At 38.9% G+C, this 19,662-nt stretch overlaps 1 protein-coding gene across 1 annotated transcript in view; it reads right to left on the reverse strand.

Moving 5' to 3' along the window:
• Positions 1-16,029, reverse strand: part of LOC145462675 (A-kinase anchor protein 1, mitochondrial-like) — a 50,841-nt gene extending 34,812 nt beyond the window's left edge. The window contains exon 1 of the mRNA XM_081446251.1: positions 16,011-16,029. The gene's annotated coding sequence lies outside the window, so the exon portion shown is untranslated. The remainder of the gene's footprint in view (positions 1-16,010) is intronic.
• Between the last annotated feature and the right edge of the window lie 3,633 nt (positions 16,030-19,662).

Raw genomic sequence — 19,662 nt, forward strand, 5'->3', positions numbered from 1 at the left:
CGAATTAATTAAAAAAAAATGTTGAATTACATATACAGGTGTAGTCCAACTTTCGAAATACGCCTTTCATGTGACAAAAACACCGTCGTTTTGCAATTGAAAGTATTCTTAAGTTCCTATCTATTTTTAATATATTAAATTATAGCCATTACGAAGAGCGTGAGTAGACAGCAGTACTTCTATAACTCGATAGAAACACAAAACTAACCCGAAATGTTGAGATAAATAAGCCTGTGCTTCTCCTTTTTTCGCATTTTTTTTTCTAAAAGAAATATAAAACCTTTTCTCTGTTTATGTCAGATTATAGAAACACTCTAGGGAGTTTGAGAGGACTCGAAAAAGCTGCGAAAGCATGCGCACTCGATAGGAACACGGAAATAACCAATTTCATTATCGACGGTGCTTCCGTTTAACAATTGAAATGGTACATCATGTACAATGAAATATACTTCTTGACATTGGCATTTTAAGCTGGGGTTTGCCATCGTTTTTGTATCGAAAAAGTTATATATTAAATATGTGTCTTGATGAATTTGTATTTAGCGTCGCCCTCAAATAGGCGTTGCTGCTCTTTTTCGAGTAAGCACGATAATTAACATTAAACATTCAAATCTCGTGTGACCTTGGGGAAAAAATTAAACGTTCACTAGCCTCGAACAAAATCCAACCGGTATCTGCACAGCATGCACCAACCTGTTTCAATCTCAAAATCGACGAGACTTATCTGGAACAAAAGATTACAATAGCAGAACATTATGTACCTCAACAGTTCTCAACAAGAATCTCTTCAGTGTTACTTAGAAATCTCCATAAAAAAATAAAACAAGCTACGGGATCAAGAACTGTGATGATTTGAATCGCGCCTGGGTGATGCAACCGTTCTAAAATCTTTTGGCGGAACTAAAGGAAAGACCGTGGCTGACACCTAATAGGATTTTGATTATCTAAACCACAATTGGCCAATTACATTCGAGTGATTTTGGCCACTGAAAATAGCGCGTCCCATTGCGTTATGTATTCACGCTACCTCTTTGAAAGTCTAACCGTTTTGCATATGTAGTGCACATCTTCGAATCTCATGATTGTTGAGATCTTTTGCAAGATCGAATTGAAGACATTGGGAGAACGTTATCTAACGCAACAGTTTCCACCGAGAATCACTCTACCATTACTCAGAACACTGCATGAAACATGAACAAAATTATTATAAAGAATAAACAATAATGGCGACATCAGTTGCCGAGTGGCAAATGGTGATGATTCTGATTTTTCTTGTGATACGGTGTAAGTCGAGATGTTTCTTGCCTGCAGACAGTTGCTGCCCGCTAGCTAAAATTTTCCTTCCACCTTTTTAAACAAATAGATAATCTTATTTGAATACAACAGTAAATGTTTACTCCTCTAGATAACAAAGCAGTGATCAATGTATGCCGTGATATGTAAAGAAAATGTGTGTGTGTGTGTTTTATACCGCAGGTATTCAAAACCAACGTTAATCCCGAGATATTCGGATATAGATATGGAAGATATAAATACAGGGGGATATAGAGATATGTGATCTTTACTTCTGTCTGTCTCTCTTTCAACCTGTATGCCTCCCTTAGCCTCGATGTGGCTTTCTTTTTTTGCCACAGAAACTTACAACAGAACATTTTCTCCAAGGATAGCTGGCTTGTGATAGCCAAGGCTTTATCCTTCATCATGGGCTCTTCCTATCATTGCGAAACTATTCACTTTGCAGGGTTTAATGTCAGCCTTTCAATAGCCAAACATTAAAGCCGTTGCTTCAACCTGTGAATAATTTCCTTCAAAGAGCTATTTAACGTACAAAATTACCGTAATTAAGGACATTGAAGGGCACTGGATGCAAAAAATATCTATCTTTTACATCTACGATATGGTGGACCTATTTTAGCCATCGCTAAAGAATACAAGTGTAACATTTTAAAACACTAGCTAGCCCTTTTCCCTATTTGGCCACTTATGGGAAGCAAAATATGTATTCATTACCTCGTTTGAATTATTTCTAAATTTCTTACCTCCAAATATAGCTTCTTTTTAATTTTACGGCACAAAGGACTTTTTCGCTGGTTTTGGGTCGCTCGACAAAAGAGAGAATTCTGTTTCGTGCCGTTATCCTACAAGGGAAAACTTTGATACCACCAACCGTCCAAGAAAATGTCAATTAAAGCATGTTTAGGTGACAGACATGTCATTGTATCACGGAAGCAGAACTTACTGGAAAAAAATTGTCCGAACTGGGCGACACAATGTACAGTTGTTAATTGATCATGACTATGACTTAGAATTTAAGGAAAGAAAGACTTAATATGGTGAATTATGGCAGGAAAATTTCATCTGGGTTCGTTTCGAGGTCCGTGAGAGCAGGAATCCATTCAAGTACAACTGTTCTATTGGAATGGACGTAAATGACACGCAGACGTCTCAATAACATAGGAATGTCGAAAAAACTGTCCAATAAATGCTAAATAGGGTCAGCTGGTAACCAATCGGAATCAAGAATTCTGTTCTATTTCTAATTAAAATATTTCATTTTCTTTCAACCCTACAACTCCCAATATTCATCTACGCCTTACAACAAAATACATGCAGTTGAGCCCCGCTATTTCTAACTCTCAGGGAAGGGCAAATCCAGGGGAAATTGTTTTGAGTTCAATCAACGGGATCCAACTCCCGGGGGGGAGGGGGGACTCCCATAAATTTCGGATAGGTGTGTGCCGCGAAGGTTCTTAAACCCTGACACCATTTAAGGATGAATCAAACGAAAATTGATACCCTATTTAAGGCCCAAACCCGAAAAATGACACCCTATGCAAGGGAAGAACAAAAACTCAAAATAGCTTGAACGGGTCAACTTTATTTCGTTTCTGGGTGTTTACGCACTTCTGTTTTAGCTGATACAATTTAGGCACCCTATTTAAGGATCACACCGGGACACTATGCCCGCATGGGCGAAAATGATACCCTATTTAAGGATCGCGAACCTCAAAAAACCATACCCTATCCCGCGGCACATACCTATATAGCCCATATAGGGGAGTACCCCCCCGGGGTCCAACTGTATCAAAAATTGATCAAAGAGAAAAGTATGAATCAATAACTGGACGCTACTGTTTTGATCTACGACCAAATCCTCAAAACCCAAATTCAAAGAAATGTGGGGAGTTAGAAAAGAGAATTTAATATTGCATCTTTAGCATTGCTTTACGCCTCCTTCACGCGTAATCAACGTGCTCAATGAAATGGTAGTGTGGCCTAGCTAGATCGATTGTCTTCTCGCAAAAGAATATAGTGCAACCTGTAGATTTTTCTCTTACTGTCTTGATATCGTAACCAACTATAGGTTATGTAGATACAATGTCCTTCAGCTCCTAAACGAATCTGGAACCCCCTTTATCGCAAAATTTAAGGTCTGCTAAGATAAACAACTAATAGACAAAGTATGAATGAAAATCCATGGTAAGTTCTAGACAGCCTTAGCTCTATTGGCCTGGGGGTGGGGACAATAAGTGCCCGCGCTAATTTCAAACCTCTATAATGACATCAGGTACAAACTCATTTCCAGATTAAATTTCACTTTCGACTTTTTACTGTCTCAATAAACCTTTTATCGACTTTTATCTGTGACGAGTCCTCCATGCAGCTAACGAAAATCCATACCGCTAGCGCTTGTTCCGGTTTTGGAAGCGAGCGTAAAACAACTAGGAGTCTTGGTTCATTCCCAGCCAGGGGATAGCAGTGTATTACAGGCCATCCCCGCCATTTCATCAAGTTGCGCTAACAGTTCTCAAATACGCATTTATTCTCTTGGGTGGCGCGTGACACAGTGGGTGGAGAGACGATTGAACTGAACCTTTTTGTTGAGTTAGAAAGGCCCCAGGCGTCCGCCGCGCGGGGGACTGAATTTGTGAAATTATGGGCAAGGAAAATAAAAGAGAGTTGAGCACATGGAATTTTATGGCGTGCTGTGTCGATTCGTGTTGCGGTAGATTACAGGCTCTTTCCCTGCCCGAAAGAATATCCAGTGAGAGTAAACTGTCTAATCTAAGAATACGGCAGACCCTGCTGTGCCAGGGCGTGATCAGTACCCTGTAAACTGGGGTGGGACCAAAATTTATGTTCGCACACATGACCCGATTACTGCCAACATCAAAAGTATTAATTAGACCTTCGAAAACTTTTTGGTCAGCTGTGAAACTATTGTAACGGGCAAAGGGTCAAACTGATCGAATTACGGATAAAAACTTTGCGCCTATTAGAAAACAGGCAGAAATTTTGCACGCACATTATTGTTTCCTCCCTTGCCTATAGTGTGTCGTTTTCAAAAGTGGTGGCGCGTATTCTAGCTGGAATTATACCCTACCGGCGTAATAGCTCTAAAGCTTTTTTCGTGGTTAACTTTTCTCATTTGCATTACAATGTAATCTAATGTGGAGTTGTGGCAATTTGTATAGGTAATCAAATGATTTCGAGTACAATTTGGAATAAATAAGCAAAAGTAAATATTTCAAAGACTGAAACAAATTGCACGAGCCCTTGGAGCGAGGGCAAATTTTAGAGCTTTAAGTGTTTTTTTTTCCAAATTGCACGAGAAACATCATAATTTGATTAATTGTTAATGATATGCATACAATTTAGTCTCAACCTTCTTTCAGTTTCAACTTTTTGCACTCAATTTCAATTTTTTTTTTTTACCGTTTGGGATTAGTTGACTTTTTCGCAGCCAATCAGTATTTTGAAATTTTAACATGTATATTATTACAGGAAAAAGATACAAAACTGCCCGAAACTGCCTCGCGTACATGCTGCATTATATATTGTAGAGCAAACGAGAAATGTTAACCGCGAGAACGGTAATTAATATGCCATGTGAATATAAATTGAACCATGTGCTCGGTTCTGTTGCATCCTCGTGCGTGTCTTAAAATTTTACAAGAGAAAAATTGGCGTACCTCACTCTCTTCTCAACCAGGAATTGCTTAGCTCGTCGATAACAAGCTGTTCTAATCGAGGTTCTTAAGATCGTAAGTGCGCATACTGTACAGTGCTAACAAACGATGTCGCAAGAAGTAGTTTCCCAGAGCAGCAACTTCCCTTACGTGGGTTCTTTTGCTGGCATGAACCGCGACCGCTTACAACTTCCGTTGAACGATCCTGACGTACAGATGGCCCTACTGGACAATTTCAAAGAGCGCCATAAACGAGCAGTAACGCATTTGTCAATTCATTTACGGCCTACGATCTCATTTGCAACGCAACGACTTGGAAGAGAAAGTGCGTACGTACACTGATATGGACAAGACGTGTCATTCCGTATGTCAAATTATCCATCCATCAATCCACAAAAATGATCTACATCGTGTAGCTATACATTGTTTAGTACGCATAAGCTTGCATAGGTCGATAGGCAATGGTTTTAATTTTCACCGGATTTTTAACGAGAAGGCTGTATCAAAGGAGTTTAATGAATCGCGCTTTTTCTTTGCGCTGTCAGTACAAAGTTGTTTTCAAATAATCCAATATTTATCCAAATCGTCCGACGCATTCCTAAATAGCAGTCAATGTTTTTCAATTTTAGAGTCAGTGAATTAAAGATTGATTCACCTAAAAAATAGAAACCTTGGCGCACAAAATCAAGCTTAACCGTGGGAAGTATTGCGGATTTCCCTTTGTCCTTAGTGTTTGCGGCGTTGTGATTATAATCGTTTGAAGTAGTTTTTTGAATGGAGAACACACAGTAACGTTTCTTGAAGACAGTCGAATACATGAGAGCTCTCTCTCTTATGTAATAAGCCGTCAATAGATAAAAATCGAAAATCACAAAAGCGAACGAGGCCTTGAAAGAACACGGCTTTTTTGAGGTAGACATGTAGCAAAGAGGTAAAATGAAACTATTAAGAAATTAAACAAGGGTGGCTAGGATTGCCAATGATTGTGATGGGTTACAAAGAGCGGACTTTCTTGACGTACGTCGGCCATCCTTGACGGAAGTTCTGACACAGGCATCGCATTTCTCATTGTCAACAACCCGCGGGGTTTGCAATCTCGTGATTGGTTAATGAACATTTATAAAAAGTGACCGCGTTTAACTTTTGGTTGTAATTATTGAATTTAGCACGGTGTTATAACATCAATGGTAAAAGGTAAAGCCTGCGTTGAGCTGAGGGTCTATAGTGCCAGAGCTTATCCCGGTTTCCTTAGCAAGAAGCGACTGGGAGTATTTCTACTCCCTACGGGATGAGATGCTAGTCCATCTCAGGGATATCCCCCAGCATTAAATCCGCCGGTATCCATTTATACACCCGGGTGGAGAAAGGCACTGTGAGAGTAAAGAAGAACGCAACGCAAAGTCTCCGGCCAGGGCTCGAACGCAGACCGCTCGATCCGGAGACCGGCGCACTAACCTTGAGGCCACCGTACTGCGCCTCCAACTAACACCAGCGAACACCAGTAAAAAATCGAAAAGGAAATCGTAGATTTGAATGGCCATTCAAGAGTGTATTGCCTCACTTGAAGATTAGCACTTTATGATATGTCGTGAAAAAGCTTTTTTTTCATTTGCTGCTTTTATTATTTCCAGGTTTGTCATTACCTGTTTTGTTTTTATACCTTATAAACAAGACTCTTCCTGTGTGTGAAGTTCTTGGATTTAAAAGGGTAGTTTCAAATCGCTAAAAAATGATCAGAGAGATCGGCGCGAGCGGGCTCCCTTCCATTGCTGCTTTTATTGGAAAAAAGTGATCGCACGGCCAACCGGCAAAAGCTTTCAAGTAAGAGAAGGTTCAAAAACATCAAAATTTAGAAAATTGTACCCTTTCCAGGCTTCAGGTATATAAAACGGTAGGGATTTTACAAGTTGAGATATATGGAAGGGAAGGGAAATCTGCCCGATTAAGCTATTTAAAAGTACTTTTAATTAAAATATTTTCAACAGACGCACCTTATGGCTGTATCATTTAATTTATTAAGCACTACATGAAAATGACAAGAAGATTTCCTTCTTTGGCGATTTGTTCATAATAAGGGTTGGTAATGAAAGCATGTACACGAAAGGGGTACCTTTTCTGTCAAAATGGTACACAGAAGGGTAAGGGGTTAGACCTCGGGGCGGAGCCTCCCCGTATAGAACTTTGTGGAGTACCCCCCCCCCCCCTTCCCACCCCGAGGTCTGTACTAGTTACTTTTCATGCTGTTGAGAAACTTGACACGTAGGAGCCCCAGTGTAAGCTCGATTACCAGCCGCAGTTCGAGAAAGGAGCCGAACTATCTGATGGTAAATGAGTTACCTAATAATTCTGCAATAAGCTACAGGTATTTGGGTGTGCACTGAGAATTGACGATGAATTTCGGAACACACTTCAACAAAACTTATAAGAATTAAAGCGGCTGGGAGAATCAATCTATTGCGAAAAATTCGTTTTTCCATTACCTGTGCTGCTGTTGCTGAAAGCATTTACAGGGTCGTGTCTGTGTTTACTTACTGTAATTTAACCACACTTAACTACTCAAATTCACGCAAGCAATAGATTCGTAACATTGAACATCAAGGCCTGAGTAGCATAACTTCAGGACTTGAAAATATGAACATTCGTATTCCATCGGTTTAGAGCTAGAGTAAAGTCTGCGTATAAGAACTGAACCTGGACTTCAATTTATGATAGTTCACCATTAGAGGTTAGAAATATAAATTCTAGAGTTTTATTTCGACAAATTAAAAGGTCAACGAACTTTTTTGTTTGTAGTTTTTATAGGTAATTTTTATATGTGATTTTTATATGTACTTTCTGCTTATGAAGTTTCTTTAGATTTTTAGATTTATGTTTACTTTTTAAGTTTACAGGACCCCTTGATAACAGAAATATGAACTCTAGAGTTTTATTTCGACAAAAGGTGAACGAACTTTTTTTATTTGTATTTTTTATGGGTATTTGTTAAAGTGATTTTTGTACATGCGTTTTACTGACGAAATTTGGTTTTTAGATTTTTAGATTTATTTTTACTTTTTAAGTTTAACAGGACTCCTTTGATAACTGTACAATTTGTACCGGTGGGTTTATCCTGTTTAAAAATTCGTATTATTATTATTATTATCATTATCATTATCATTATCATTATCATTATCATTATCATTATCATTATCATCATCATCATCATCATCATCATCATTATTATTAGCCCTCGCTCACTGACCACTCACTCTCTCTCGGGGAGTAACATAGACAGGATTAAAGAGAGTGGTGAAAATGGAACCTCAGAAGCCTCAAAACTCAGGATATGCATGCTGAGGAAGAAGGGATGTTGGAAGCGTAGAAACGTTGGCGAAAAATTGCTAAAGGAAGCCGAGACGCTCGGTCAGAATGGGCAGGATAAACTATAGTTTTTGATTTACGTTTTTGACAATTGAAGTACTGTGGTCTAGACTTACAGTTCAGCTGCCGTGATCACAGCTAAATAAATAAGTACATTGTAAAGTGCCACTAACAAAAAGAAGGAAGTTTTAAATGTTGTTGATTTTGTTGGTGAAAATACAGGGAACAGTGTAGATTGCATTCGAGAAAATTTGCACTCGACCAAAATGACCAAAACCTGTTATTGTCGAATCGCTCAGTCGCTCGTTGCTCAATGAATAGGCATGGAAGCATGGTTCTATTCGGCTTACTTCGTAAAATAGTTGGTGACGCTGGCGGGCCAACGGGCCCTGGAGTACAAGTTCAAATGAGGTCTTAGAAGGCCAACTTAATATACATGTCATGACTGTTTAGTTTACTCGCGACGTATACTTAAAAAGAAAAAAAATATATAATGATATTAAAAAGAAAACGTTGAGAATAGATTTGGTACATACATAGAGTTACATTAAGCTGTGCTTGTTCACAGCTGATTAAATCGACACCTCGTCACATGCCACTTCCAAAAAGGACACAAGTAAAATTTTGTTGATTCAGTGTTCCAAAAATTATGAAATACAAATAATAGTGTTCATTGTCTACGAGAGAACGTTGCAGCCACTTGATGTATTTTCAGTAAAAAAAAAAAAAAATTGTGCTGTCCTGCAAGGACATGCTGGTAATTATGAATCAATAACAGTTGCAGAAATATCCAGGTTTGCACGCGATTTCTGCTCTCAGTATTGTTGCTTCACAGTTCCCTACCACCGAAACGTTTCCTTGAGTAACCAATGACTGCAAAACACAGCGCGACAAGCAAACTTTCTGTCATTCACTGACAATCGTCTACATGGCTTTGATATTCATTGCATTTGCGTTTTCATTTCTCTCGACTTATTTTAAAACATTTTCAATAATCTTAGTTCTGATAATCTGGCTATTCATCATGACGGTCAGTCTTGTACAGTGGCACACTGGTTTTCATCAGCCGCCTGTTTTGATGCTTAAGTTAATGCTTAATTTACTTCTAAAACAGTAATAATTATACTACGAGGACTAAAACTTAAAATAAATCCAACTGTACCATAATGAAATCTAATATATATTTAAAACTATTGTAACCTAACTATTAGGGGGACTTTCGACGATGTTTCCATTTGTAATAAATTTGATAAAGGCGTGCTGTATTGATGCCTAAATGTAATAACTTCTATGAGACGATTTAGTACGGACAAAAGTTTTTTTTTTATGACGCAATTAGTAACTTTCTGAACTAGAAGCTTGAATATTACTTATTGTTAAAAACTGGATCATTAGACAGTGCAATTCGAGAGTTTTCGTTGACTTGGCCGTCATGGGTTATGAGCCGTTATACCATGCTCTACAAATATGGCAAGCGTACGCGTGAATTTTTTTTTGGGCGTTTTCATTTTTATTTCAGTCTAGTTTTCTATAACTTTGGGGTGTTTTTGATAAAACTGTTATTCCACTCGCGCTTGTTGGATATGAGACGATTATAGCCAACTCGGCGCTGCGTGCCTCGTTGGCTCTCTTCCATCTCATATCTAACGCGCGCTCGTGGAATAATTGTTAAATAGTCACGTAATTGTTAATATTCGCAATAGTGAACGTGTCTCAATCAATTTTTTCACAAAATTGATATTGCCAAGCGTCACTTACAAATATTAAGTCCCCCTATTCTGAGGGTTGAGCCATTGGACTCGAGTAAGGCTTGTTATTGACTTTCACTCACAGAGTCAAACCGCTAGTCGATTAATGTAGTCTTAACCCGGTTACAGCTGTGCAGGAAATGAAGCCAGACTCTAAAGTATGATGTCTTACGTTTGTGGATCAAACTTCTGATTGTGACCTTCCTAATAAAAGCTAATAAGCAGTACTTTCATGAGCTAAATTTTCATTGCGCTCCAAGGTGGCCCATGAATTTCTCTGTTGTAAATTAAACCCTAGCTTGTGACCATTGAGATGAAAGCTGTTGGGTTAATTATCCCGCTGCCTACCAGTCAATAATATCTTTTTTTAAAAAAGTGTTGTTTTTTTTCTTTGAAAATGAGGATTATTTGCGGTTTTGAACTTGCCCAAGAACCTTAGGCAGTCAAAGGGGTAACGCCCGTAGCTACGACAGAGCCCTTACAACTCCGCTTTTGTTCGTTGAGTACAACGTACCCTGGAGCGACTGCAGTATCTTTTTGTTTATGACTTGAACTAGTAAGGAGTTGTGTTACATTCAAATATTGAATCTGTTAACGAAAGGCTTCGCATACCTCGTATCTTCGTGAAGTTCAGTGTTTTCAAAATGGTCACTGTAGTATCCTTTCTCAAATGCACGCTCTGCAAGTTACACTGAGAAAACTAGTCATACTTTGTCGTGGTCAGCAAGCCAAGGGTGAAAAGTTAAGGTTGTAAGTATCACGCCTTCTTAAAAAAAAATAACTTCTCGTCTTTCATGAAACCATGGAAATGACGCTTTCGACTGTCGGAGTAAATCACAGTCTTGTAAACAAATGTCACACGCTTGTCCAAAATGACCTCTATTAAATGGCAATCAAACGTGAATTGATTAAGATATAGTATCAAGGCCGCTTTGGCGACTGAAAAAATAATCCTCAAATTTGGTATGAATTGTGTACTAAAGATTTCTTGGTCAGATTAAGGTAAATTTTATAGAACAACCTTGCGGCAGCGTGGCGAGAAGCAAGATGACAAAATGGTCGCTCTAAACTTCGGGTTGGGCAGTCTGGATTCAATCCCTGACCGGGGTCATTTTGTTGTGTTCTTGGGCAAGACACTTTACTCATACAATAGCTCGCTCCATCCTGGTGTATAAATGAGTACTGGCGAGCGAAATGCTGGGGAGAGGGGGAAGCTAATTCTGCGATTAACTACAGCACTTCAGGCTAGCTGTAAAAGAAATACTCTTAGTCACTTCACTCTCTCCTCTGCAGAGGCTCCCTATATGGGAAATTGAATAATAATATTAAGAGGCCTCTGCGGAGGAGAGAGGTCACTTCATGCTACCGAAACCCGAGACAAGCGTCGGTCAGGTGGACCACTAGGTAAGGTTTCAAAACGGCAACTGTATGTCAGTGACGTTTAAGACGTCACTGATATAAGTGCTACAAGTGTATTCGGACGATTGTTTTGCTTTGCTCGTGGAGCTGTTTGTAAATATGGCTCTCCGGTCGCTAAGAGTGGGACAGATTTTTACCAAATGGCTGTTTGGTTTTTATCTGGCAAGTTCAAGATGCTGATAAGTGTACTAAAAGAAGGCCGGCTATATTTGTTATAGAAATAATAAAAATTATAGTTGTTCGACTTTTCGATGTTGCTGACATCATATGTCAAGGTAAAAATGACAGTTTTATCGCGGTGTGAAATTTTCCACCAAGAAAAAGCGCAATATATACGAATATGTCCCAAGAAAAAAATGACGTCTGCATGCTCTGTGTTCTGTTTTCTTTTCCGCATTTTCACACTCCCGCTTTAACCTAGCTTCGTTCATGCTTTTTTTTGCGCCATCCGAGTATCTTTCAAAACTGAACTGAAAGAAATTCATTCAGGTTTCACGGCATCAAGCAAGGGGCTATAACCTGGCTAAACCAACGACATATTTCAAGGCAACATACTACATATAACTGCGACATTGATACGCATAGCATGTTGCTCACGTTTGGCGATCCTGTTGCACCATCTAACTCCTTTGGACATATTGCAACAGGGAAACCAAACTTGTGCAACACTTTGCGCGCGACAGTATATATATGGGTTATTGACCAAGCGTGAGGTTAAGATGGGTGGATATTGGCCAAGTTCTTTTTTTGCGTGTTCAACGTCCATAAACTCTTTAAGTAAAGAACGAGGCTAATATCCAATAATCTTGATCGAACAAGCTTGGTCAATAAAGGATTTATTACATGGCTTTCGTGAAAGGTCTGGGACACAGAGGGTAGTCCCGAGCGGAAAAGATAGCACCATCTTGCCCGCTCGGGAAGCCAATCACAGCACGGGATTTGACTTATCTTGCCCGCTCACGGCGCTAGCCATATAATAAATTCCGTTATGTTGTGTGATGTTGCGCGTCGAGCAGACGAGTGTTAAGGTGTTAAGTGTTACACGGACAACTTGCAACGGTGATTTCTCGCGCAACTTTGTTGTGCGAAAAATGGAACTCCGTGTAAAGTGATGTTACGCGAGACGATTTTTAAGGCAGCCTTGGAAATTTGGACAACAATGTTACAAGTTTTTGAATCGCTTTCAAAAACCTGCAACAGGTTGCCGCAACGAGATGTTGCGCTAAAAGTCGCCCTGAGTGCCATGTTACACGGCATCGATTTTTAACGCAACATCGTTGAAAATCGGCTTGTGTAAGATGACCTTTACGTGCGTGCACGGTTGCGGGTGCACACGTTACGTGCGTGTATTACGTGCGTGTGTTACATGCTTGTGTTATGTGCGTGTGTTACGTGCGTGTATTACGTTCGTATGTTACGTGCGTGTGACCAAAGAGCATGTAAATTCAACAGAGTCTCGGCTTCTTTAGCTTAACCCACTGAATCGAACGCTTGTATGGTGAAGAAAGTATCACCCTACATCTAATCTCTTGTACCCTTTAGTGTTGTTCTCGTCCGGTTATTTTCTACGCATGAGATGCTTAAGCAATCAGAATACGATTCAAACACAAAGGCGCTTATTATCTAGGAATGAAATTATTACAACTATCCGCAGTTAAATAATTATAATATCAAGAATTCGTATTTACCCAAGTCTGTGATAACACCGTTGTCGAATGCACGCGGGCACTGTCCCCGGCGCCAAGGCAAGGAAGAAAATTACTATGCTAAGGATAAATACCTGCGTAACTTTCAGGGATATTTGGTGCTGACGAATTTATAGCTGACGGGGCAATTATTTCTGTTAGAGTGGCAGTTTTGTATTCTGTTCTGTATTCGAGGTTCGCCTACGTCGATTTCAATTGAGCAACACGCATAACTAAACCACGCGCTACTAAAGCCATAAATGCACTGGTCCAACACTTTTTCAAAATTATTTCCCCACGAAGGCACTATAACAGTCCCTGTCTTAAACTTGCGAAACGGCTCGAAATACAAAATTTATCATCGAGTTTTTATCACTGATTTGTTTTTCTAACGTCTTGTGCGCATACGAGATGATGTTTGTCGTTTTTTACGTTTCTTTATTACAGAGCACTGAACTTTATTTCAAGTATGGAAGGGACCTTTAGTTTTACCCGCCATAAAATTATGAACTTGTCATTATGTTGAATTATTGTCCGCAAATGAGTCGTGCGTTCGTTATTATTTCATGCGTTGTCATGAATTTTCATTCAAACCACACCGCGTCTCCGTGTTAAAGTTTCAATTTTATAACTTTCTTACGTACCGAATCATTTTTAATAGCCTGCAAACAGGCTCCTGGCGAGGACGGAAAAAAAATTCGGCGAGCCCGTTCGCATGCAGGCTGCATCTTGAAGGGCATGTAGCGCTCTCTTCGTCGATGGGTGAACATTATGCGCAATCAGCACTAACTAATGTTCTTCAGTGTTTAAATAATTCAAGAGTAAAAAATTATAAATGATAAAAAGGCATCTTTCTCAGTATTCGGGGAGAAAATATGTATGACAAGGACGGTTAGTTTTCGTGCGAAGATCTTTTGTTAAACATTATGTCGTTAGTCTGCGAACGCTCGGCTGACTCATGTAAGTAGCGCCTTCCAAATGCAGATTGATGTAAATACAGCTTGACAACCTTATCTATACCAGTTATTTTACTCGCTGCTGTCAAGTTTAACAACAGGAAACTTGGCAGCACGCACTGCACACGAGGTGCGGACGTGCGGAGAGAGGAAACTTAAAATCGTGGGCAAAAAAAAAAAAACGTTTGAAAAAGGTTGACGAGATCGGTAGTTTAGAACGCGGAAAAATAGATTCTCATCACGTTTTAGAAATTGAGGTTGGTCTAGACTAGCGTTGTGTAATTATTACAGCTGGGAAGATTAGCTACCAGCCTCAATATTGCTTCCAAGAAAGACATGAGTAAGATTTTAGAGCCACGGTTTTGGTTATTCGAAAAATGAAGTACAAATAACAGTGCACGTGTACATGAAGTAACCTCATTGTAACGACTTGACTTTTATTTTGACTATTTTCATAAACAAACGTGTTATGTTCTCCGAGGGCATGCTTATAAATGCCAGTCAATATCGGTGCGGAAATATTCAGTGTAAATAAACGAAGAGCTCACTGAAAGCGTTCTGTTGTCAGCACGATTTCGTTATTCCCTCGCTGAACATTTTTTTATTTCTGGGAAAAACGTCTTCCAATACACACTGAATTCGATAGGCAAAACTTCCCCCCGCCAAGTTACTGATAATAATTATCGATTTTTATTTTCAGAATATTTCTGTTTTCTTTAATTTTTCAATGATAAGTTCTCATGGTTACTGATTTTCATTTTTACTTTTCATTTTTTCCTTTTTTTTTTTTTTTACCTTTTCTGTAACTTTGGTTTTGAGAATGTAGCGGTAGATCAAGATAGTTAGAGCTTGCTCTTTAGCTCACAGATTTGTTTTATCAGTCATCGACCGCTGCCGGCTTTGTAATGTTGTGTTAGTACCTTGACTAACTCTTATTCCTAGCTGCTCAGTACCTGAAGTACCTGAACTACCTGTTGATATTTTTCACTTGTAATCGATCAGAAAATCACTGGTCAAGTAAAAAAACAGAGAAACCAAAATTTTCTTTGCGAATTTTTTAGCCACTTGCTTCGAGATGTACTAAACCTGGTAAACAGTCAAGCTTTCGCGGTGTAGTTTTTTCAGCCCGTATTCGTTTGGTTATCATTGACAAACGAACGTAGGCTGAAGATGTTTTGAAGTATAAAAAGCATCGTCTGTATAGGTTCTTCCGAGAGCCACTTTACATTAATTCATAGTACCTATCTACCCACAGGATTGCACAGAAATGGGACCCGCAGCGGAGCTTTCTCGGCTGGCATTATTAAGTCACAGGATAGAACCAAAACGGCTTTAGTTTCCCTTAGACTCACCCTCAACTGAAATCAGACACCATTACGTATGTAAGTGAAATGAAAGTAGAGCTTTCATTTCTTGCTGGCGCTACGGTAAATCTGCTGGTTAAACACTACTATGGCACCATTTAATTGAAAGCTATTATCAGCAATACTTTCATGGTCTTCGGTTTTCTACAAGGTGGCAATGGTTGTGGATCTTATCTGGGTTTTGCACGTTGTGAATGGAAGAAAGCTGTTGAGTTGTATTTTTTAAAAATGTGAAACCTTTGGTCCAATATACGTTTATTTCAACAGGAAATTTGATATTTGTTTTATCCTGCTTAAAACCCTCTACTTCAGCTTACTTCCTATCCTCGACAGAGACCAGCTAAGACTGACCGTTTGGGTCGGCAGTTGAACTAGGTGGCTAGCTTTAACTTAACGTCTGGGGATTTCTTTTAGGATTGGTCTTTTTGACGTGAATTAGCCATAAATTGGGTTAAACACAAGCATTAAATAAATAATCTATGGGAGTAAGCGAGAATTCAAACTCTACCTCAGAAAGACGTTCCAAAATTAAAGTGGTCACTGCTACCGGCTTGCTCCTATTCTACAAGTCAGTATCACAATTGAAGCCAGAGAGAGTTTGTTTTGTTCCAGTCTGCAAGAGTAAACAACACGCGATTTTTTTATTATTAGTATGGTTATTATTCTCGCATAGGGTTGAAAGTTAACGTTTAAAGGATTTGCCCTCTACCAAAAAAAAAGAACAAGAAAAAGAAGAAAATAGTTTTCTGCCTAAAATAGACCCATGGCAACAACGATATCGCCTTTCAGACAAAATCTGTATTCACTTACTCTTGAGGACGAGGAAAAAGTGCTTGGCTTTCGTCCTAGTTTCAGTCCTGTCGGTGGAATTTGCTCCTGCGAAACTCGACCAGAAAACCGTCTAATTGTGAATTTCTGACGCTTTTTGAAGGGCTGGTCGTCTAGTCGTCGACTCAGGCAGATAAATGGAGGGGATGGAGTTAGGTTAAGTGTGTGTCAGGCCAGTGGGCTATACAGCCGAGCTTATCCTTGTTTCTGTAGCATGAAGCCACTAGGAGTATTTCTACTCTCCCCTGAATGGGATGCTAGCCCATCGCAGGGTTACCCCCAGAATTAAATTTGCCGATGTGTTAGGTGGAAAAAACACACATATTGTGCGCGTTTTCTTTCCGTTTTGAGCCCTTTAGATTCACTTCTTTTAAGGATGAGATGCTTAAAAACCTCAGAATACAATTCCGGCGAGCAAAAAAACAACGCTGATCCCAATGAACTAAGACAATTAAAATTAAAACTACTTGCAGTTACATAAGTTATTATTAATTATATGAAATAGTATTTACCCAAGTCTGTGATAATACTGTGCTAGACAAACATATGTCACCGCCAAGGTAGGAAAAAAGTTGTTGCGCTCAGGAAAAATGACCGAGCGATTTTCAGTAAAAAAAATGGGCGCTTAACAATTTATAGCTGACCGAGCAATTATTCCTATGTCAGTAGGAGTTTCGGTCGGAGTTCTACGTAAGAGACGGCAATTAAAAAGACACAAAGCTAAGCCTCGCTTTCTCATTAAGATTTCCCACAAGAGGACGTTCATGACAATTTCCATGTGAAACTAGCGTGGCAAAGTGTACAGATTGTCATTAAATTTCAATGGATGATTTCTCATTTGCTTGGGGTTTTCTTCGGGTATGTTTTATTGTAGGCGTATGTGGTACCTTTTTGTTGTTTTGCACGTACGTGTTTCTTCGAGAACTGTTCATAGAGTTTACCTTCATTTTTTTATAAGGGCTCCTTTACCCCTGTAGGTAAAGATTTAAGCTATTCGTTTTGTTTTGTTTTTTGAACGGCGAGAGAATAATTCGTGTTTTATATTATTGTTCGACAAAAATGAGCTATAATTTCGGTATCTTTAAAATGCCTTGCAATCAAGTTACCACCTCTGCTACATATTTCAAGCTTCAATTTTAACCTTTCAGCGTACCGGATGCTTTTTGCAGAGTGTGTGGAGCTCTCTTTGTATTTTGGATGAAAGATTTCCCCATTCAACATTAAATTGTGTCACTGTTTAATGGCTAAATATTCGTAATTAACCCACGGTATTTTTCTCTATTGAATTTTACAGGTAAACTCAAATTAGCTTCATGTTTAACGATAATATATCTCGCCTTTCGAGCCACGCCAAATTTAATAAACTTGAACTTGAACTTAAACTTGAGGGTAAGCTAATTTGTCAACAATGGGTATGTATGTAAATTCCCCACATTCGAACCGGTAATTTATAGACTTACAGTTTATAAGCACTCTTAAACCCGTTGTCTGTAAAGCAAATATTGCTTTAAAAGTGGCCTTCACGCAGATAGAAAAACAAACTTGTTTAATTAACAAAGCAAGAGTCTATAAAATTCTTAATATTAAAATTTGTGTAAGCGAGGGACCCACACGTGGAATTATGCCACAACATAGCAATTCAAACGACATCGTATGTTTTTTTGTTTTTTTTTAACTCAGCCACATGAAGCAGGATGTTAATTTATGACCAATACTTCCGACATTTGACCATATAAGGTCTCAGCGGATACGCAAAACATAGTGTACTATTGCGTGACTTGAATCGTTCCTGTCTGGCCACATCCGGTAAACATGTTCTCTCGAACTCAACAATATCAAACAGTACATATTTAATTATAGTGGCATTGTTTATCATGACGTGAAAATGAGCCAGGGTTGTTAAAACACAGCACGACTGCATCCGCAGTTTGTACGCCGGACTGAAAAACTGACATGCATATGGCTTGCGGGGGAATCTGAATATGAACACCAACGAAAAGCTAAACCTGCGAGCCGAAAGAAGGTTGCATTGGAAAATAGCTATCTGAATCGGTATCTTTCGTTTCTTACGTTAGCAGCTGGATTTTTTTTATACTAGTTGATTTAGTTTAGAATCTGCAGTCTCATCTGTGCCATAAACTCAAGCCTTGCTCGCCTGAATCGTTGAGAATAAAATTACCCTCGATCACTGCATGTTGATAGCACTGACAGCAGCTCAGTGTTTTCAATTCTGTTCTTCCTTTATTTCTTCTGCCGTTCAAATATACGAGGTTTCGTGTATTTTCTCGCATATTTCCTCGACCTGCTGTTCATCTTATGTCTGACAGAGGTTCATCCCTCGTACAAATGCGCAAATTTTAACCACATACAGCTGTACTTTGTACCCTCTGGGCGAGAATAAACTGTCTTCCGCCATACACCTTCACTGCCTTACATTTTCTTTCCAAATCAAATCTTGCGAGACAGGCGAAACACTTGGGATTGATATAACATATAATTACTTTCAGTTGTATAATGCTGAAAAGAGATATATTTTATATTTTGATAATTTATAGGCGGTGTAGTTAAATTGTTCACTAACTTGAAACATGTTTTGGAAATTAAAAGTCCATTGAAGTCAGACTTAAAACAATTGCAAGTGTAAAAATCTGTTTTCCTAGTTATTTTAAAATTGTTTTGTGTGTGCAAAAACGTTTATTTTAATAATAATAATCGAAGTTTATTTTATTTATACAGTTTAAATAATAACGCTGAAAATCTTTTGTCTGTAAAACTAAGGATCCAGTATTCTGTAGTCGATACGTAATTATTTTAACTCGCTGGTTTTGCGGTGTAAAACTGTGTTTTAAAGTAAAGATATACTGCGTTATTCAGCGGGGGAAGTCTCATATTTTGAACATTTTTCTGTGCAGGTATTACAAACATTGTCAAGGCTGAAATAGTACAATTTGGAGTCAATTGCGGTTTTCAGACAATACGTTACTTGAACGGTTGAGGTTGTCTTTGTTTGATAAATCTGTGTAAGTTGTTTGTCGCTTGTTAGTAAAAATTGGCTATTTAGCAGTTGTCAGCATATTGCGTAGGTTGGAAGACTTTGCTTTTAGTTACAATTTCGACCCATTTGTCTCTCAGATAAGAGTCGTGGTTGTTCAATAAGGATATTGTGACTGATACACGACTCTCCAACAAAATTAACATGAAATGAAGCGCTCTGACGTCGAGCAGCTAATAACCTTTTCCGACGTGGGTTGTCCATCCACAACGAACTGGAGTTTGGGAACGTTAGTTCAGTCAGGGGAACCATGTACGACTGAACCGGAAAAACCCGCGGG

This window comes from Orbicella franksi, chromosome 12, assembly GCF_964199315.1.
Source record: "Orbicella franksi chromosome 12, jaOrbFran1.1, whole genome shotgun sequence".
In the NCBI taxonomy this organism is placed as follows: Eukaryota; Metazoa; Cnidaria; class Anthozoa; order Scleractinia; family Merulinidae; genus Orbicella; species Orbicella franksi.